General features: G+C 43.8%; 1 protein-coding gene across 2 annotated transcripts in view; it reads left to right on the forward strand.

Annotated features, from left to right (window-relative positions):
- Sox102F (transcription factor Sox102F) overlaps positions 1-20,217 on the forward strand; it is a 282,412-nt gene that overhangs the window by 116,766 nt on the left and 145,429 nt on the right. The window contains exon 1 of one of the 2 annotated variants that reach the window (XM_026819708.1): positions 4,326-6,087. The exons of the other annotated variant lie outside the window; for it this stretch is intronic. The gene's annotated coding sequence lies outside the window, so the exon portion shown is untranslated. Of the gene's footprint in view, positions 1-4,325; positions 6,088-20,217 lie in introns of those variants that run through there. 2 annotated transcript variants of the gene reach the window in all.

Consider the following 20,217-nt stretch of genomic DNA (forward strand, 5'->3'; position numbering starts at 1 on the left):
ATTCTTTCTCGAATAGTTACTGACAGAAATATTTCGGTACTTTCAACTTCCAGCCCCGATAAATATAACACAAAATTTCGGTGAGAACAAGAATTCGGTCGAAATTTATTACACCTACTAGTTACGCATCTATAAATAAGAGCCATTCCTTAATAATGTACAATTTCCACGCTTATTCCTCGAGAATTCTGGGCACAGATCTACAATACAGTCGGCATAACTCTAAAGTGGAGATTCGAAACATTTGATTTGAACAGTTTCGGATCCGTTCTTGATACGGTAGCCAAGACGAAAACGGAACCAAAATTCAATAGCGTTTGCGTCCTCAGTTCTGTCATTAACGAAGACTATGGCCGGGTCGATCGATAGAGAGCTAACCCTGTACGTATGGAAATATCGTTATAATCGTGTACACAAACGAGTTCGTCGCGCCGCGGTGAGACTTAGGAAGAGGAAGCAAAGCGTTGAACCTTCGGGGTTGAAAGCTTCGACGAGGCCCATCGGCGAAAAGCGTCGCGGGACAATGGAGCAATCAATAGGGTAATGTGAGGACACTTTATCGAATTATCGATGCGGTCGACACTGGCGTGCCTACGGTCAATGGACACGGGTACCCTGCTTTTCGAACGAACCCTTCCGCCCTCTCACCCTGATCCCACCCTCTCTTACGCCGTCTTTCTCCCTCACTTCTGACCAACCTCTATGTCAACATCTCTCCAGGCGCCGCTTTCTATCTGCCTATCCATCTCTCTTTCTCACGGTTTCCCGTCAATGTTCGTCCACTGATAAAGTGAAGCATCCGCGCCGTAACAAGCTCAGTCGCCCTTGACACTTTGCCTAGTTAATGTCCACCGAGCACGTGATAAATTCGCCCCCGAATGCTTTAATAATCGTGCCGCGATTCACGCGCGCGTACGCGTTAACACGCGAGTGTTGCTGGATTCGTTATCCGGTTTCGCGGTCCCTGGCCTTCTTCTTCCACTCCTCAAGCCTCCTCGCGTCCCTGCCCGATTATTGGATCAACCGGGTAGGTGTTGACGTAAAAAGTGCTTCGGAATCATAAAACGTTGAACGTATAACCATCGTTCCGCGAAAAAGGCAGTTTCCTTCAGTGACCGGTTAAAGGATTGGTAAGAGTCGTGTTCTCCGTTTTGTTCGTCGAGGCTCGGACGATCGCAGGCACAGGTGGTGAGGGATCTTCGCGTGGTGCTCTCGGTTCTCGTTTCACGGATTCTCGATCCGGCGATCATTAATCACGCCGGGTTCCCCCGGACGAGCTCAAATCTCCTCGGCTCGCGACGCAAAAGACTACGAAACACAGCTAGAGGAAACCCGGTCGCGAGTGGGTTTCGCGGACACTTAACAGGGACGATGGTGGGCCGATACTTTTTTACGTGGACGCGATCACATATTTCATGTCACTTCGAGTTGATCGCTTTTTTTTTCGCCTGTCCACGCTGTTCCGTTTCTTTGTAGCGAGCGTACAGATTGAGACAAAAGTAACACAGTGAGCAAACTTGACGAAGGGAATATCATCCTGAGGTCTTCAATATTTGTTATGATACACAGGAGAATAATTAAGACGATTGTGAGAGATGCAACAGAGAACTACATCTTTTATTCATAAAAGTCGTACAAATAATTAAATAATTTTGCGAAATCATATTTCTTTTCGTATGCAAGCATCGTTTGAACGCAACAAGTACACGCAAAAGCATAGGCAGTTTTAATTGCCGCGATTTGGTATTTGGTGTCCCTGACGCACGTGTTTGGGGCGAGACGCGTCACCACGATCTCTACGGTACGTCCGATTGACCACGCGTGAGAACACGATATCGCACGAATGAGTTATGATCCTTAGTCGAAGATTTGTATACCGATTCATTATGCACTGGAAGTCAAAATTGGAACGCGACGTGGCGCAACGGCCGCTAGCGCGATCGCGCCACCTCGATCCGCGCAGACCGCAACTGAACGATAAATCAAACACCCTCCCTGGCCTGTTGGCCTGATTTCTTTATTTTTTTCAAGAGACGTCTCCTTATGTACAGCCAAACATAATACCAGAGATAGTTATTTACACAGGGTGTCTCAGTTAAAAGAAGTCACCTAAACATCTATTCTAGGTTTTTTGTTATAAAAAAAGCTTCCCAGCATGGTTTAAATGGTTGAAGGAAAAACTAATGGTCTGTCCAAGTTCTGCAACGGAGATTTGACAGAGCTATTATCACGAGTATGTCTACGCATCGGCCGATGAAGGTCGTACACACAGATGTTCTAAATTGCGCGCAAACAAATCACTTTGGTACCATCGACGCACGCAAGTACACTTGTGTAATGACTCGGTCTGTTGAGTAATTCGATTTATGTAACGGTGCCACTGCTATTGTTCGCACTCGTCGTTGTTTTGCGTGAACCACGTTCAATACAATCTAATTTCTAATATAATTAGATATTTTAATTACGTCCTAGAATCAGAAAGTTTTTTAACTCCGATAAATATGTTAAGTATAGACTCGAACATCAGAATATTCGAGTTACCAAGATTATAATGAGGAACGTTTATTTTTGCCCACGTTGTACGGTGTATCGATTCAATTAATTTCACGATTCTCCCTGGTGCATACAGCGATCGGCGCGGCGGCGAAAGAGGAGCAAAACGAACGAAGAATGAAACGAGAGCAGCACGTCTTCTCTCTCGAGACGAGGAACAAGAGCCGGAGAAACGGATGAACGGATTGTCTGAGATAAGAAGAGATGACAGGTAATTCGGTCGATGGAAACGAGACAGCCGACTCCGGTGCTTCGATCGTCCACTCCGCGCGTCTTAATCCTTCTTACACACGGTTTGTCCGTTTTTATCGATCCCTGTCCACGATAAAAGACGCAAGTCTTTGGGAATTGACGGATTTTTTTATTAATCGGGCCATACACGGTATTGGCGAAATTTATTTAGCATATTGCATTTATAAGCTGGTTCGTGTATTGAGGAAATTATCATACAATATAACAGTTTCTACATTGTCCGAGATCATTACATATGTAATGATAAAAAATGATTTTCCTGTTGAGACATAAAGGAAAGCAAATGGAATCGGTTCAAAGTCGTTTCGCAAGTCCTCGCGTAATTGACCTCAAATGAGCTCGATCAATGAACAGAGGTTACTGATACGTCCCGAGTCCGCGGTTACCCCACTTTCATCCCCAAAACAGAAGTTCTAGAAGATTGGTCAGGCGATGGCCGGAGAGAGAAGGGAGATAGTACTCGCACGAGTGCCTTAAAGCGTGCGTACTCACGGCTTTAAACAGCAACAGCAGCATCAGCAGCACCAGCAACGGAGCACACGCACCCCTCCACCTAACTCGGGCCCACAGGCCGTTTTCTTCTCCTTCCGTCTCTTCCCACTGTGGTCACTCTCTTCTCTTACCTCGCCAGTGGTTAGTCTTGGCTCCCTCTTTTCTCTCTGCTCACCCTTCTCACTCCATCCTGTCGATTATACGTACCTTGTCTCCGACGCTCTCTCCTTTTTCCATCCTCCCTCCGCGCCGTTCAACCTGCGTCTCTCGGACCTCTTTCTCTCCCTCTTACTCCGTCACTATCTCGCCACGGGTTCTCCGAGTCTCTTTAGTTTTGTGCGCTACCTGCCTGCCTTGTGGCTCGCTCGTATCGTATCGTATGTAAGTGAGGCGAGGTGCCGTGGTGGGACGAGGCGAGCTCCGGGCCCGATGCTGTAATACGTCTGTGTGCGTGGAGCGGTATGGCGTTGTCTCCTTGCGTGTAGCCACACATACTACACCTGCGAGCGCGTCTCTCTCTTTCCATCGCTCACGCGTGCCCGTACTACAAGCAGGTACATACGCACGAACGCAGGTACGCACACCGATGCCGGAGCAGGTAGCTGAAATAAGATAGATACTTGCACGAACGCAGGAGACGTTCCACTCTGGTCCATTCGCGACGCGCGTACGTACACACGACTTACTAGCGTCGATACGTATGTACGTATGGAACGAAAAACGCACACATCGTTCCTACGGTCCCGTCCAAGCGTATACGTACAGGGAAAGCATGTTAGTCACGCCGCGCGCAAGAGAGCTCCGCTGATTCCGCACGAGAGAGAGTAAGCTTCGGGACCTATGTATGAAGCCGGGGCAGGCGATTGTGTGGGACCGGTGTACAAGAGCGCGCAGGCTCCCCTCCCTCTGGAGCCACACTTCACCTCCTCCTACCTCTGCCTCCTTCTTCTACCTGCCGGCCCGGCCGACACACATGTGTATGTGTACCTTGGTCTTCAGTGTAAGATCTGAACCAGTGGAGAACGCACGCTATTGTTATATCATTATCATTGTCATCGTTCGAGGCCCATTCGCGCCGGTCCCCACCGTGTCTCGCGGACATATCGTGCTTCGACCGTGTGCCGCGCCGAAATAACGTCGGACCGCCCCCGAAAAAATCGTCGACGGGTCTCTCGCTGGCAGCGAATCCGGTGATACCTGAGAGTGCACGCGCCGCGACAGCTAGCCGGTGCATTTCGCGCGCGACAGACGAGCTACTCCAAAGCGATCTCGGGTCAAAGGATGACGGGACGCAGCGCACCGTCGTCGCGTCGCTGCGCCCTCTGACAGCAAGCGCACGGGGCGGCCCGCCCGTCTGAACACGTGGGAAATTGCTACTGCACCCGCCGCAAATTGTACTCTACTTTTTGCCGCCCCGTTTCAATCATTCGCCAGTGCGTTTTCTCGTTTCGTATCCGTTTTACAGTTTTCACGTTGCTACACTTTAATCGATCAGGAGCAAAGATCGATCGAACGTGATTTAAAATTGTGTATGACAACTATTCAGTTAGTAGGAAGAAAGTGAGTAAAGTACAGTTGGATGTTGAACCCTGTAACCAGTCGTCCGTAAATTATAATTTGAGCATCGTTAGGGATCGTGTAAGAACATTGAATTATCTGAGGAAAGGAGTAAGGGCCCGAGCAGTCTAAATTCACAAAGAAAGGTTCAATCGATTCGTTTCCTGGTGGCTTTCGTCCCCGTTGCCGCTCGATTTCTCCGTCCCGGACACAGAGAAAGAAGACGTCGACTGGTCGATTAGAATCGAGGGGACCCGATGACGGGAGGAAGAGAAGGAGGTCTCCGGACTCGACGGACGAGATGGGCAGGATTGATCGGAAAGAGGCTATGCTTGACGCCTAATTAAATCGATTAGACTTTGGGGTTAATTGTTCTGGAACGTCAGTTCCCTTGCACGCGCGTCTGTCGCCGCTACCATCGTCCTCGTTATTTCGTGCCTTTTCCAAGTGGCGGATCGGTGCCGGATCCGATGAGATCCAGGCGGCTACGAGAAGAAATCGCCGATCGAAACGGAAATCAGTTAGTCAGTGAGAGTCTAGGCGGAATTTTCGGTGCTAAGTGACGTCTCGTGTTCGACCACGCCTGGCATTTCGTATCGCCGGCCGAACCACCAGTGTCACCCTTTCTTTTTATCTGTTTTTTCCTCCCATTCTTCTTCTCCGTTGGTTCTTTGAACGCTGTTCCCGGTCCCCCGTTCCCTTTGCTTTTGTTTCCCGAGGCCGGCGTTTCTAATCGGTCCTTTTTTTCTACGAAGCACATCTACTCCGAACGGATTGAACCGTCCGCGGTCCGGTTGTCATCGGCATGTGAGTCAAAGTGAACAACCGGTGTCCATTGTTGCGTTCCGTGGTCAGTGCTGTGTCTCGTTGACAAACAACGGATTCTCGTACTTGGAATCGTGATTGTTTCTAGTGTCACGTCCTCGGAGACCGGCTTACCAGTACACACAGTGGGTTTGGATGATTGCTCAATTAGTTCTAAACTGGTGCTCGCACAGTGCAAACGATCCGACCGGTTCGAAAGGTAATAATCCGTGAGCGTGCGTGATCTCGGGTTCAGTGTGCGCGGAGCCGATCCTGGAAGAAGTTTCGTGTGTCGTACGAAACAGGTGATATCATCTGCCGTGATCCGACCGAAACAACCGACCGATTATGCGGACGAACAGTTGTGATCGATGATTCGCGCGATCCTCGACGCTCCTGTCTCGCGGAAGCAACCAGCTGGAACTGACGGTGAGTCCCAAGCGATATTTCCACGATTTCTAAGCCGGCAGGCTACGTCGTCGTCCAACCAGCGAGACGATCGTAAGAGGACGATCTCTGTTAGGAAGAAACTTTCCAGTTTCCTCTTCGGGTTCTGGTTTAATGTGGCAAAAACGTGGCCTGGCCGGCGGAGTATCTGTCGAAAGGTATCTCCTAATAAAGCGAACGCGATAAGTGAAGAGGAATCGGCACGCTGCGCAACGACAACGGCTGCAACGATTCCTTCGTGTCGTCGAACGACGTGTAAGGAGTTCCCCTCGGATCTCCGTTTCGTTTCGTTTCGTTTCACGAATCGTGAGTCCCGCGAATTCGATGCCAAACCGCGACCGGCAAATGGAACGATAAATCCTTCGATTGTCGAGCGTCGATAATCGTTCCGCGGAGCGGCGTCGCTCCATTGTAGACACGTCGATGTGAACAAACATCGTCGAACTCGACCTGTTATCAGGCGCACGTGATCGGCCGCCCGGCCGATTTCTGCCCCGGTGGAAATATTGCCCGGTTCCGTTCGGTCACGTTTATAATATAACACGTCGATCGCGGGACAGAACCGCGAGAAGCGAAACAACCTGTGCACTAGCTATCAACGCGGAGATCGTCGCTGAAATCGATTCCAAAAGATATTCCCCTTATAGAATAAGAATTTGCAATTTTCAAGAGTAATGAACCGTAATTTACATACACTTTTCTTCAATCGTCAGTCGACTAAGAAGTGACAAATTAAGAAACGACCGTTGATGAAATTGCTATAGTCTTGAGGGACGTCCGCTCGCTTGACTTTCTTAGATGAATCCGTTTTTGTGCGTACGGTAGCTGCGGCTGAATCAGCCGCGTCACCGCGTTAGATGACGAGCAGGAAATTACTCTGGAATCAAGCGCCAGGAGATTCACAAATATGCTAATGTCATTGTGCTCGTTCCTTAATGCTTCGCTGATGTTTCCTATGAAATTTTCTTAATACGTTGATCGTTGTCGATTGTAATTAGAAAACAATGCTACTGTAATGTTCGGCGTCTCAGTACATGCCTACACAATTACAGTACATCATTGACGCTGTTCAGAAATTAGTAGTAATTGATGAGTAATGACTACGTAATAAACGCGAAACAGTATTTTTCCTTAAAACAAAATACTGGGTCGTCCGGAAAGTTCGTGCCGAATTTTATTCTCATACAAGGACGAAAAGTCTATTCCCCTAAACCCATTTTTTCGACTAATTTTGTGGGTAACATTGACAGTCTGCCTTATCGCGCTGCCATCGGAGTCTACCCCCTTAATTCCCTGTGCCACAGCATTTATGTTCCCTTTATCGTGATTCACATCATTTTTTCAATAACGAACTTCAACTTTATCAAATATACATATGTATGTGTAACGTGTTCTGGGACAAAACATGCACTCCATGGGGCGACCGTCAACTGAGCCCGGGTTCACGGAGGTAGTAAATTATTAATCAGTGTTGCTAATTACACGTCTTGATCGCGAGCAGAAACTTAATTCTTGATATCCTTGCAACTGGCTATTAATATAACAAGACGTAATAATTAATTTATCTAATCCCGGTTGTGCATAATTCTCGGAACTGTCTTCTATTTTCGAATCACCTATATAAATTGTTATTCTGTTGTTTTCTCAAGATCTTTTATTAATTCTTGTGGAGTAGTTTCCTCTCCATTCTATCAATCGTTATGAAGTAGTCTCAAATTTTTATGATTTAATATTGATTACTAACAGAATATTTTACATTTGTGCGTTTATGTATTCTTGCTTTGGATGGAAATTATCACGTTGACATAAAGGAGACGATGTGGCATAAATGAACACATTTTTAAACAACCACGTCTTACTCCCTGCGAATCGCAATGATTTTTTTCCTTGGCACGGAGAACGGTGGCCACCTTTAGTGGCCATATTTCCAACTTAAAAGGAGCTGCTGTCAGCAGTGATTTGGGTGGCGAGTGAAGTACCGCTTTTATAGTACGCACGGGAGGAGACAGTCCAATTAAGGGCACATTTGTATACTTAAGTGCACCGATATCGATGTATAAATCGGTCCGCGTTGCACGATTTATGGCCGTGCGGCAAGCGTCGTAAAACGTCCGGCAGCCAGATACCAGGAGAGGAGAGGGCAAGAAAGTCCCGAGGCCTCCGCGTTCCTGGAACCTGAACCCACGTCTCGCGAATGTTTGAACGAAAGCCACCAGAACGGATCGGGCACCTCCTGTGGCTCCGTGCCTCTCCGCTCTGTCACCTTTACTTCTTTTCTTTCCTCCTTTTAATTGGTGAAAATGTATTCTCTTGATGGACGATGGATCGTTACACTTGAGTCACTCCAGTCGTGAATGAAACATCGAGGTGAATCAGAAACGGTATAGAAGCGTCAAAGTTCCACATCTTTCCTCATACACACTTCCTCGCTTCTCAATTAGTCAAAAGTTCTATGAAGATATTCTTACTTTACTCCAAAAAGTGTTCCTCTGAACACCTTAATGTACCATAACAAATTAGAAACGGTTGAATAAAACACTTTAATTAAAGAGAACAATATGGTTTAAACAATACACAAGTACTCTGAAGTAATTAGGTCGACAATTGTTGATATGTGTCATATTTGACGTTTGTTCAAGCATCTCTCACTTTCTTAGGCTTTCACCATCAGTAGCACTATTTTAATTACAAGGAGTGACTGCGTTGTATTAAACCTGCTAGTGGCACGCTTTAAGCTAGAAAGAAGTAATGTAATACCATTTCGTTTGCGATTTTTCTTTCCCTCCTCTGTTTTTCTTTAGCCATCGCGTCTTCGGCCGCCTCAGTTTCGCACACGCACTGCCTGGGCTCCCGCGCGTATTTCACGCGCCCGCGAGCGTTCTAGAGGAGTTGGTCCCAGAGTTACACGACACAAAACCGTGGGTACGCGGCATGGTAATGAGTCTCAAGTCATTCCGGTCGCGAAGAGGCTTGAAAATGGCTCGCCGGAGTCGACGTTAGAAACTCGCCGGCAATTTTTCGCGCGCGCGGATGCTGAAAACTGCGAGATCCGCCGACGAGTGGTCACACGGATTTTCTGATCCGTGTAGAAGACGGGGAGAAGCGAGGGAAACACAACACGCCGGTGAAATCATCCGAATACATTGTCGACACTTTCTATCTGCTTGTCCCGTGGATAAAAACGGTTCGATTCGAATAATTGAATTTAGAAATCTGAAGTTTTTCGACGCCTCGAGTGAATTTCATGAGTGAAAATGAATAACTGCGAAAAGTTTCGTCGATTGCAATTAAGATTAAAATTGCGCATGGAATACATGCACATTGCTTCTTGGAATAGCGGAAATGATTAATGATTGAAGGCAATGATGCACGTATATTTAGCACCTTAATAAAAAGAAAAGAGGAATACACATTCACATTGGAAGACAATCATGTACATGCATGTGTTTACTCTTTCATCGTGAAGAAACTAGTTAAAAGAACAATACGTGTTCGTGAGTCATTTATTCCTAAGAATTTAAAAGAATGATATTCTCCCAGTAAAATGGCAAGATATATTACAAATAAAGAAGAAGAACTTGCGACACCCGCGATTCCGCGTCGCGTCGGTTAAAAGTCGGCGAGAAGAAGCGTCGTCGTCGTCGTCGTCGTAGTCTGGTGAATTTCGCCGGGTAGAATCGGAGGGTTAAATCCTTTACGCGCTACGTCACAAAGGAGAGCAAGTTTGCAACCCCTGCAACGCTACAGTCGGTCTGCATCCCTCTTATTCATTCTTCTGCGACGGAATTCTCCTGTGCCGGCAGACAGCGCCGGCCGGGAAGGTATATATTTCCCTTGTCGTAAATCTTCTTCGCTTGTTTCTCGTGTGCTCTTCAACGATCGCCGTTGAGTTACGCTCAACGTTCTCCTCGGTCTCGGTGGCTGTACGTCCGCCCCGCGCTTCAAGCAAACGCTGCTTCGCTTGTCGACGCTACGTACGTTAGCGACTCGTAAACGCTCAAAATGAAATCCTTTAAACCACGGTATATTCATTTCACGTCTAGCAATTTGCATACAAATCTGACAAGCTCGCGAGCCCGAGACAAACGCCACGTATTGACGTTTCGCGCTTCCCCGCCATCGGTGTTCGCGGCGTATGCTAATTGACTCCCACATCATCCTCTCTTTTCTATTCTTCTTTCTTCACTTGTTCATAATGTACAGTCTTTATAATATCTAAATCATTTATATTAGCATTTCGTTCAATTATTTTTAAACTCTGTTTCGGGGTCCTCTGTTTCCTGAGTCATTCTACTACGTACATTCTGATGTTATAACTTATACAATGCTAATTGTGTGATACGTGCAAGTATTTATAGTATAGTGATTTTTTTATTACTATGTGTAACTGAGATTTCCTTCGCGAGTAGGTACAGTAATGACTTATGTCATTATATCTTGCGTCGGCGTGTATCGCCTTAATGAAGCTAGCAATATTCAATAGCTATTGTTAGTGAATCGTATTTATGATTTCGTTCATATTAACACAGATCTTGCTCATGCCTCCATCAGGATCATCATTTTTATGAGTTAGTAAATTTATTGAAATAACAATATTAAACAGAACTTGAGTTAACGAGATATTAAAAAGTAAAAAACGCAGAGTGCTATACTGTCTCTTGTACGTTTTATCTTTTGTATGCGATACAAAGTCCATGTATAGAAATGCAATCATCGACCTACATGACAATGAGGTAAACGTATATTAGAATAATAATATCTATTGATCGGTTAAGCGCGATGTTTGAAAAACAGCCAAGTGTGCTCCATCATTCCGTCGCGTCGTGTACGCATAATTCAGATAATTAGGTGTTAGCGTATTCGCGATGTAACTACTTCTGAATAAGGCATACGGTGTGCAAGGACCCATAGTATATGTTTGCAAAAACACGTATTTAAATGTGTTTACATTCTTGTTTTATTTTATTATTTTCCCGATCCGTCGATAGAACGAGACGAAACGCATCATACGGATCAGCAATGGCATCTCCGAGTTTTGCGAAACAGGTGGCTTTCGCCATACTGATCGAACACAATGAGACTTGCCTCACTGGTGGACCATAATCCATCTTGAAACTGAATCCAGTTCGCCTTGGCATGAAAAATGCCGCATGCGTCTTCGAAACTCTCCTCTATTGTTGTTGCCGGCTGCTCGATGTAGAACAACGTACCGACAAGAGTAGGTAGCTTGTTCAGTGATCCTGGCTACGTCTGTTTGTCTGAGTCGATCGATCAATCCACGAGTCGAGGGCGACTGCAATTTGAACGATTTGCATTCGATTCATCAGCGATACGTAGAGAGATATTGCCAAGCCATTATTTTTTCTGTATATACAATTATGATTATTAAATACGATCTTCATTTTTTATTCTTGTCGATCATTTTATTTCCCCTCGACGGTCTTGCAATTACTTTGCTCGAAAAAACCACAAAGAGACGGCCGCGTTTATTATTCGCGCCACATGAAACAACACGCGTAGTTCCCAGAGTCCTCTGACCCGTTCGCCCACTTAAGCTCATCGAATCGCGCTTCTGCGAACCAAGTATAAAAGATCAAAGCGTTTCGAGGTTTAATGCTCGCGAAGAGGACTCGGGACCGTAAAAGCGACCAACAACTGAGAAATAAAGTAAGGCAGAGGCGAATCTGACTTCCAAAGCATTTCTTCTTTTAATTCCGAAGACAACACGCCCACCGAATCTGTTTACGGCAAAAATGGCATGGGATCTTGCACGTTCCACGCCTCGCCAGGATCAAGCCTCCGTTTCATTCTTAATCACAGCGGCGTACGTCAATCCTCTCTTTCCCTTCGCAGAAATGTCGCTAATTAATCCGATCGTTCAGCAGCAACATTATTATAAACCGAAAGGGAAGAATCTGGGATAACGATAATATCCTCAAATTACACATCTCCGTATAACGTTGCTCCTAAAACTCGACGGGGCGGACTCGCATGGCTCCGAAATTTTTACCGAATTTCCATCTAAAAGCGGAGCACCTACCTGTGATCCAAAATCGTTACCTGCAGCTGCTTTCCTGCATCGATGATACGGTCATCGACCCAAGGGGCAAACACTTTCAACCAAACAAGTTTACCTTTTAGGCTTTATGGAACGTCCACGGGTCGTCCGAGTTTCGATTAGACGAAAATCCTTCACTAGAATTTCTCCTAGGTTTGCATCTTAAATGTACGCTTGAGATCGTTTTTTGAAAAAAGTCTGATACCACGGATTTTTGTAATGCGCATAACGGCGAAAGTATTAATTTTCGCAATTGATTCAACCCGCGGAAGCTCATGTATCGCGATTTCTTTTTAGCAGACGTTTAAGATTTCGAAACGAGATAGAGGTAGGATAAAAGCGAAGGAGTTAAGAACGCGTGAATCGTTTTCATAAACGAAAAAGCAGTCGGACTCTGTCGGGTTTCTGTTTCACTTGGTCGCCCGAAACGATCGTTGTTTTACGTATACGCTTTGGCGAACAACAGACGACGATTTCTTCAGGAAGAGACGGCAAATTCCGTTGGGTGGGGGGTCGATATCATCGAAAAAGGGACGACAGCGCATTCCTGTATGGAAAAGGAAGGGCGAGGAGAGGGGGGGAGCACGAACAGGGCGGCGGTGGGCCTAATTAGTCAGGGATATATCTGGAATCTCATGGAGGCTGAGTTTTGTAGGCCTCCTTCAGTTTTATGTACGCAGGCGGATTTCTCCGGGTGGATTAGCATACAAATCGATTTAAACTCGAGATAAATAGCCACTCAAAGGCTCCTCACACGAAGCCGACTCCAGGCATTATCTTGTCCACCGGTGAGATTAACGCTTTAATGCTTTATACTTTACAGCCAACCGGAGTCCTACCCGCGCTTTGCCTCCCGCAGTTACCGCTATATACATATACTTAACCGTACGTATATATGCACGTACCTGTGCATTTTGTCGTCGTACATTCGAAGAGAGGAGAAAACCTTTTACTCTCCCCTGTCTTCTCCTCCTCCCTCTCTCTCATTCTTACATTTTCTTAAAAAGTCAGAAACAAGAGGCTTCTCTTGCTCAAGCGCTAACACTTCCGATTAATCGAAACGACAGGTTATGGTTCGCGCAATATCGGGACGTCGATGCTCGGATCGTTTACACTTTACACCCCCGATGGATTTCAGTACGTACAGGGAGTAGCGTGCACAGTGGCGAAAGAGAGGCGCCCAGCACATCGACAGCGATTTTATCACTGCTTTCTCTTTTCCTCTCTGTTCCCTTCTCGTTTTCCTCTTCAGCTTTTTCCTGTATAACGTGATGATTCCTGAAACGTATCTCTCTTGAAGCTGTTCTCTGAAACGCATCATAGTTATCAAGTGAAACGCCTAGAGTTCACCTTGTCTCCATTCAGGAAAATCAGAGGGTTATTAAAAAAAATGACACTCGGAACACAACTAGTCGTGTTTTTTAATATGTTTATTGAGATTCAATCTATGCAAGATCGTAAAAACAGAAATTGTCACGATAATTAAATAGAAACCTAACAGTTCTTGGCTAGTATACATTTATTCCGTGAAGGACTATTTTATTTCGAAACTTTGAACCATTGCAAAATGTAGTTTTTACTATTTTTTTTTTTAAATGTTTCGCTTCTAAAAGAACACGTGTCTCTTCTAAGCTCACAGTAGCAGAGGATCCCATCAATTTTCACGCAAATAGCCTACGGGATTTGACAGCTCTTTTTCGCAGAGCGTTTATTGAACCATGGAGGTTACGAAACCCGTCTCATAGTCCCTCGCCTGTCCCGAGGTCCAACGAGCGAACAATTATGACGAGTTGTAAAATATAATTTATAGCGCGTCTATTGTGTTCCCCCCTTTTGAACCGCCGAATCCATGAAAGTCAAGAGGTTTACGATTCCATCGGTGTCGCTAATTTATTCTTTCTCCTTCGGCTCGTACGATCTATTGCTCCTCGTGTCGCCTACTGAATCGACTAGGCTAGAGTATAGAAACAAGTTTCAGGCGAGCCTCGTAAATGCACGGGTCTCGATTCTTGGTCTCTCCGTTTTATCGAGATATTTCGATTATTCATGATTGCCCAAGGTCCCGTAGGCCCGGTCATTAGTCTGCGCGTGAAACACGCGCGGACGCTAGGGTGCCACGAGTGGAAATCGAAACCCCTTTCGACGTTCATCGTATCGTCTTTTCACGCTCGTTAATCCTCACCGTTTTCATCCTAATTCATCCCGTTATCCGTGGCTTGTCGCGTTTAATTGCCTCTTACGCAAACACATCTATAAATTAAGCGCATTGAGCTAGCTGCTTTATCCTTTCTTACAAATTATATTTTTTTCATTCCTGATAGTGCTTTGTTCATTTACATAAGCGAGCTAGTGAGAAATTCGTCTGGATTTATCTACAGAGACTACTAATTTCCAATGATTAATTCGATCAACGCATAAGTAAATACAGTCGGTTGTATCAGGTGAAAGAACAAATAAGAAATTCATCGTTGATCTAATAAATGGATAAAATGAAAACCCTGACCAATGGCGGTTCATTTATATAAATATTAGCGATGAATGATTGTTTTACCTGTGAGGTCTCACGGAGATGAGAGCAAAGAAGTTGTTTAAGCATTCAACAAACGAGACTCTAAATAATTACTATTACGCAGCCCGTGAGACCGAAGACGATCGTTACCTTGATCGTTCTATTAAACGGCGTGATTACGTTGTACATGATAAATCGATAGAAGTCAGGTGATCCGAGAGGAAACGTTGGGGACTCAACGAGCGGGAATGAAACGAGCACGAAGCCTACTCTTTTTCGGTCGTTAAGCCCGTCGAAAGCAGAACGAGGCTAGGGATACAATTGGACGTTGCAGCGTGCTATAGGTATGAACATATAGCGATCTGATTCGAAGGAGCATGTTTATTTGATAGTTAGCGTTAAGGTTGGCGTCTCGGGTAATGGTAGCTTGGTAAGAAAATAAGTACTTTATACGTGTGGCGCGGTAATAATTGCGCGTTTGTATAATGCTTCATTTACATTAAATAAGACATGTATACCCTGTAAAAGAGAGGCTGAAACTTCCCCACCCCTCTTTCCTCCTGCTGCTCCTCCTCCTTCTACTCCTCCTCCTCCAACGCCTGAACACGACCTGTTTTAGCAATTACCATAATTTAGTTAATTAAGAGACATTATCGGAAACAGAGAGCAGACTAAAGGGTATCCACAGGCCGCGATGCTATCATATTGCTCGTGCTTATCCGCCGTAACGATACCATACTCGTTATTAAGCAGTTATCACTCCAGTTATTGTGTATGTTTAATAGTAGAGTTAGGCGAGATGCGTGTATACGCTGTAAAAGTGACATAACTTAAAAACATATTTTTCAGGATAAGCGAAAGACTATTTGTTGACATAAGTAGTTAGTATTTCGCTAATCAAGCTTATAAACAAGGAGAATGATGCTCGGCAAGTTCAAGTGTACTTTGGCTCCATTTGTAGTTTTTAACCATCGGAGATTGCATTGTGTCACTTTTTGCAGCGAAATACATTCGAGGCAAACAGCATTATTCATTAATAATTTTTATCGATTTTATTGACAGACGGATTCGTCCATCGTTCATCTAAATAGCAGACTGAATCTATGAAAGTTGTTGGTATTATGACACTGTCTCATTACTGAATTTTTTTAAACTTACAATAAATGTTATAATTTAAATATCCTTTGCGTGTATTAAAAAATTGAATACTCGTTACGTAATTAAAAGTCGAGATGTTCAATCTCAATGTTAAACTGTTTGACATGGGATTTCTACTATACAAGGTTTCGTCGAAGGAAACAGTCTTATGAATATTAATAAAAGTTATCTTAAGATGTCTTTAAGACTGAATAAAATATATTACAGCATGAGAAATAATGTACAATTAATTCGGACGTAGCGTATGATATTCGTTTTCGAAGAATAGTCGTAAATGATTCTTCGGTGAGCTACGAGTGACGTTGACAATTTAACAACTATATGATACAACTAGATACAACTATACATGCTGTAATGTGTACATGAGCACAAATTAAGACATTGTTGCAAGTGATAAAATTTCGACATGAGAAATTTCTCAACCCCATTGCTGTTACGGTTTGTCGAGCGTGTCCCTGCTTATCTGAACTTGCGAACTTGTACTTTATGTTCGACTAATGAGTATGTGCGCCACCGCTGCTTCACGATAGGATAATAAGATGAAAGGTAACGTAACAAGTCGCCAGGTGCCGAAGAATACTTCCAGTCCGAATTTAATTTAAAGGAGTAGTTATACATTCATATACAACATTCACTGATTTAAACACAAATAAAATCGATTGAGAAGATAATAATAATGTACCAACTGTAGAATAAATAATTTTGACCGCCTCATATTAACAATCTCCATAGTATTCATAGCATATCGTCTTACTTGCATGTTGGTCGTGGAATTGCGTGCACCGGCTATCGAATGGTCACACTTGACCCCGGACACAGCATCCTCCGCGTCCGTAGAGGAAGCATTGCGCCAGCCAAAGGGCAACTACATTCATTCGCTAGGAAAAAGAAGTCAATGAATGGGCAGCTCGATATGAAATCGGTAGATATTGTACTGGCTAGTAAATCTTGTCAAATGCATTCTCCAGCGTAATGCATTTTCAGATTAAACTTATGTGCTATTGAAATAAAATTGTAATCTATTACATCGTGCAATTGATACGTAATTAAGTATAAATGGAATCGAGAATATGTAGCAGACTAGATGATTAGTCTGTGACGGAGTCACAAAATTTTGAGCAATAAAAATGTGATCTAATTCAAATAGCATTGTAGCAAAAATCTGAAAAATGTTGCTCCGTGTATTCGCGAGTGTTTATAGTCGCCACGAATCGAATAAGGAAGGATGTCATCTTGTTACGCGCAATGTCTGGAGTCTAGACCGAAGAAACTGACGCTAACTGATGTAACATAATACCTAATCCAGACATAGCATAGATTCAACGTAGATTTATGATAAGCGAATCTGTCTGTAACCGACAATATAGACGAAAATATAAATAGTAGGAAAGCAAGTCTATCTCGATTTCAATATTTTATAATTGAATAAATAATTCACGTGTAACGTGAACTTAAGCCAAGCTAACGTACAAGCGTACTTAATATTGTTTCTTATAAAAAGAATCATGGTTTTACTGTATGGTAAGAAGAAATTGACGCTTAACTCGTGTAACGCAATACTTGATCCACACATAATTCGAACCGAGCAACTGATAGTGTACCTGAGCATAAGTATCGGATATTGGCAAAAAATCAGACATCTCTCATATTTTTTAGATCGGTGTGTAAAGAAAATGAATTGATACCGCGATGACAGTAAAACGTGGTGCTCTAAAAATCACGGTGCGGTATCATAAAAGATTCAGTATTCCCGGAGATCAATCGACTTTGTATTGGAAACGGAGACACTCCGTGGCCGTTAATGAAACTTAATTTTAGAATAGCCATGTCCGGTCCAGGTATCCGCGTATGGGTAATGTGTGACATCGTTGAATCGTCGCCACGCGGCAAGGTGTTGAAGCTAAAGGCTCGTATTTTCGTCGGGACCAGCTCGACGCGTCGCTCGGCGAAACCCTTTTGGTCGGTCTGGCGATAAATCCATATCTTTATGAAACAACATCGAGCTTTCCTGCTTATATAGAGGCTGGATCCTTTTGTCCGGCTAAAACGTTTCAGCGGACCGGCTAGCAACTGCACCCTTCCCCTTTCCCATTCTCTTCTGTACATTGTACTGTCAATGGAATCAACGATAGTGAACCCAAAACGATTCGCTACAATTGAATTACACACATGCTTAAGCAATTTTTCTTAAACATAAGAACTGCTGCATTTCGGACGATAAATTAGAAAGATATTTAAAAATACTGTTTCATTTCAGACTTGTCAGCGCGAGAATAGTCATTCAGTGACTTTCAAGCTTACAGCCCTGTAATAAAAATACATCTATCGGAACTGGTTGCTTTTAACTTTGTCAAATTAAATCGAATCACGACGACAAATAATACTGTGGAATTTTCAAACGTATATAGCAACATCGAGGTCGAAGTCAAAACGAGATCCCATTAGCCCCAGCTTTGGGAGCCACTGATACGAAGCGTTCCTCAGGGACCGACTTCTCTTAAACGTACACACGAGCACACGCATACGTATGCATCGTCGGTATCGTCAACGGATTACTTTTGCTTTAATAGATAGAACCCGATCGTAAATCGAATTTTGAGATACAAGGGAAACGTCGATTCTGTCCAGCGAATAAGTACCACTATTCTTTTGTGAGGCCCTGTTATCCGGTACTTAGGTGTCTGGGTATATCCATGTAGAAGACCCCTGACGATCCAATCTTATCGTGACGAAGGGTCCCGGGACCGCTGCGCACCCCAGACCTCCATTCGTATAAATTATCACCACGAATTTCAAAATGCTCTCCTCTCCGCCGCCGGCCTTACTTTTTCCTCGTTTTGCGTCTCATTTTCATCCTCTCAAGGGTATCATGAAATTCAATGCATTGTGACCAATCTCAGATCTTCATCTTTCTCAGAATTTTCAAGTAACTCTCGCCTAATCCTCAGAAACAATACTGAAATTATATAAAAGATGCAAAACAAAATCAATTTCTAAATAATACATGCATATGTACATGAGAATGTATCAATTCCTCAATGACATCTGATCTAGTCCGGTACACTCATCGTGGTTTGAAGCGGGTAGGGGTGAGCGAAGGTGGAGGAGAGATTGAAAAGGGCTTCTAATCAAGGAATGACGGTAATCACCGAAAGTAATGACCCGACGTTTCGTAGACCTTTAAAGCCTACGTACGCATCGCCTTGTGCAACTACGACGGCCGATGGGCAATAAATTGTTGGCTCCTACGCGCGAAACCTGCGTTCGGTCTTTCTCCTCCGCGTCAGCGTCAAAGGTACTCGTCTCCGTCTTGCATCCGCGGCTCGTTCAACTCGTTCCCTTCCGACCGATCACGTTCGAGACACCTTAAGACAATAATAAGGGGGATAGCTTCGTTGTTAATGCGTTTCCTTTCTGCACGAGACGTTCTGGACCGTGACCAATGAGAATAAATTTATGGTGGTCACTGCGCCGGCTCGTTCGCGCCAACTGATTGCAGTAATATTTTGTTTATAAATGTACTGAGCATGCGAATAGTCCATTGTTTCTTCACATTATTTGTTTCTCAGCTGTTTATGCCTTTCGCTTGATGCTTGTCTACTTTATTAGCTCGTACCAACGACGAACAAAATGTTCACAAATGTTCACTTTTGTAATGAATGTAATAATGATTGAAAGGATTTCATCGAATTTGATCTGATCGCTAATTTACATTTTCATTTTTTGAACTTATGACTGATAGATCACAATGAACAATAAACGAATAGTAAAACATATATTTATATAACTAGATATTTAGAAAAAGTCGTTGTAAAACGAAACGATTTCGTTGAGTATTTTCTATTCTTATTCTAATCTGATATTCGTGGATCATCAATTAAGTATTTGTGCGACGTAGGACGTGTTAGCTTTCCAATTTACGATATACTCGACTATTAGTTAGTCACGCTAACGTAGAACTGAGTTCAAAGCAAAATATATCCGCTCAAACTTTTCTGTACTTGACAAGCATAAAATTGATCACGCATATACTCGTGCAGAGTTTGACAAATGTCGCTATATAATATTCGGAATGTTCCTGTTGAAAGGACAGGATTAATTCGTTTCCTTTCATTGAAGTGGAAAAACTTGCTCCGATTGAACGAAATGTACCATAATTTCGAACAAACGATCTCAATTGAGAAGCTAACTCTGGTCTCGTTCGGTTTGCTTTATGAAGATTTATCTGTCAATATTTAACCGATTTTTCATAGCCTCCTACTTCTCCCAACTGTTAAAATACGCACATTGACATTAAAACGTATCACCTGAATGGAATGCGTAAGATACAAAATTAAAAATTTCGCATAACCGTACAAATAATTCTGATCGTATATATGATTTCTAC

The sequence above is a fragment of the Ceratina calcarata genome, unplaced genomic scaffold, assembly GCF_001652005.2.
Source record: "Ceratina calcarata isolate Rehan_Ccalc_2016 unplaced genomic scaffold, ASM165200v1 scaffold107, whole genome shotgun sequence".
Lineage (NCBI taxonomy): Eukaryota > Metazoa > Arthropoda > Insecta > Hymenoptera > Apidae > Ceratina > Ceratina calcarata.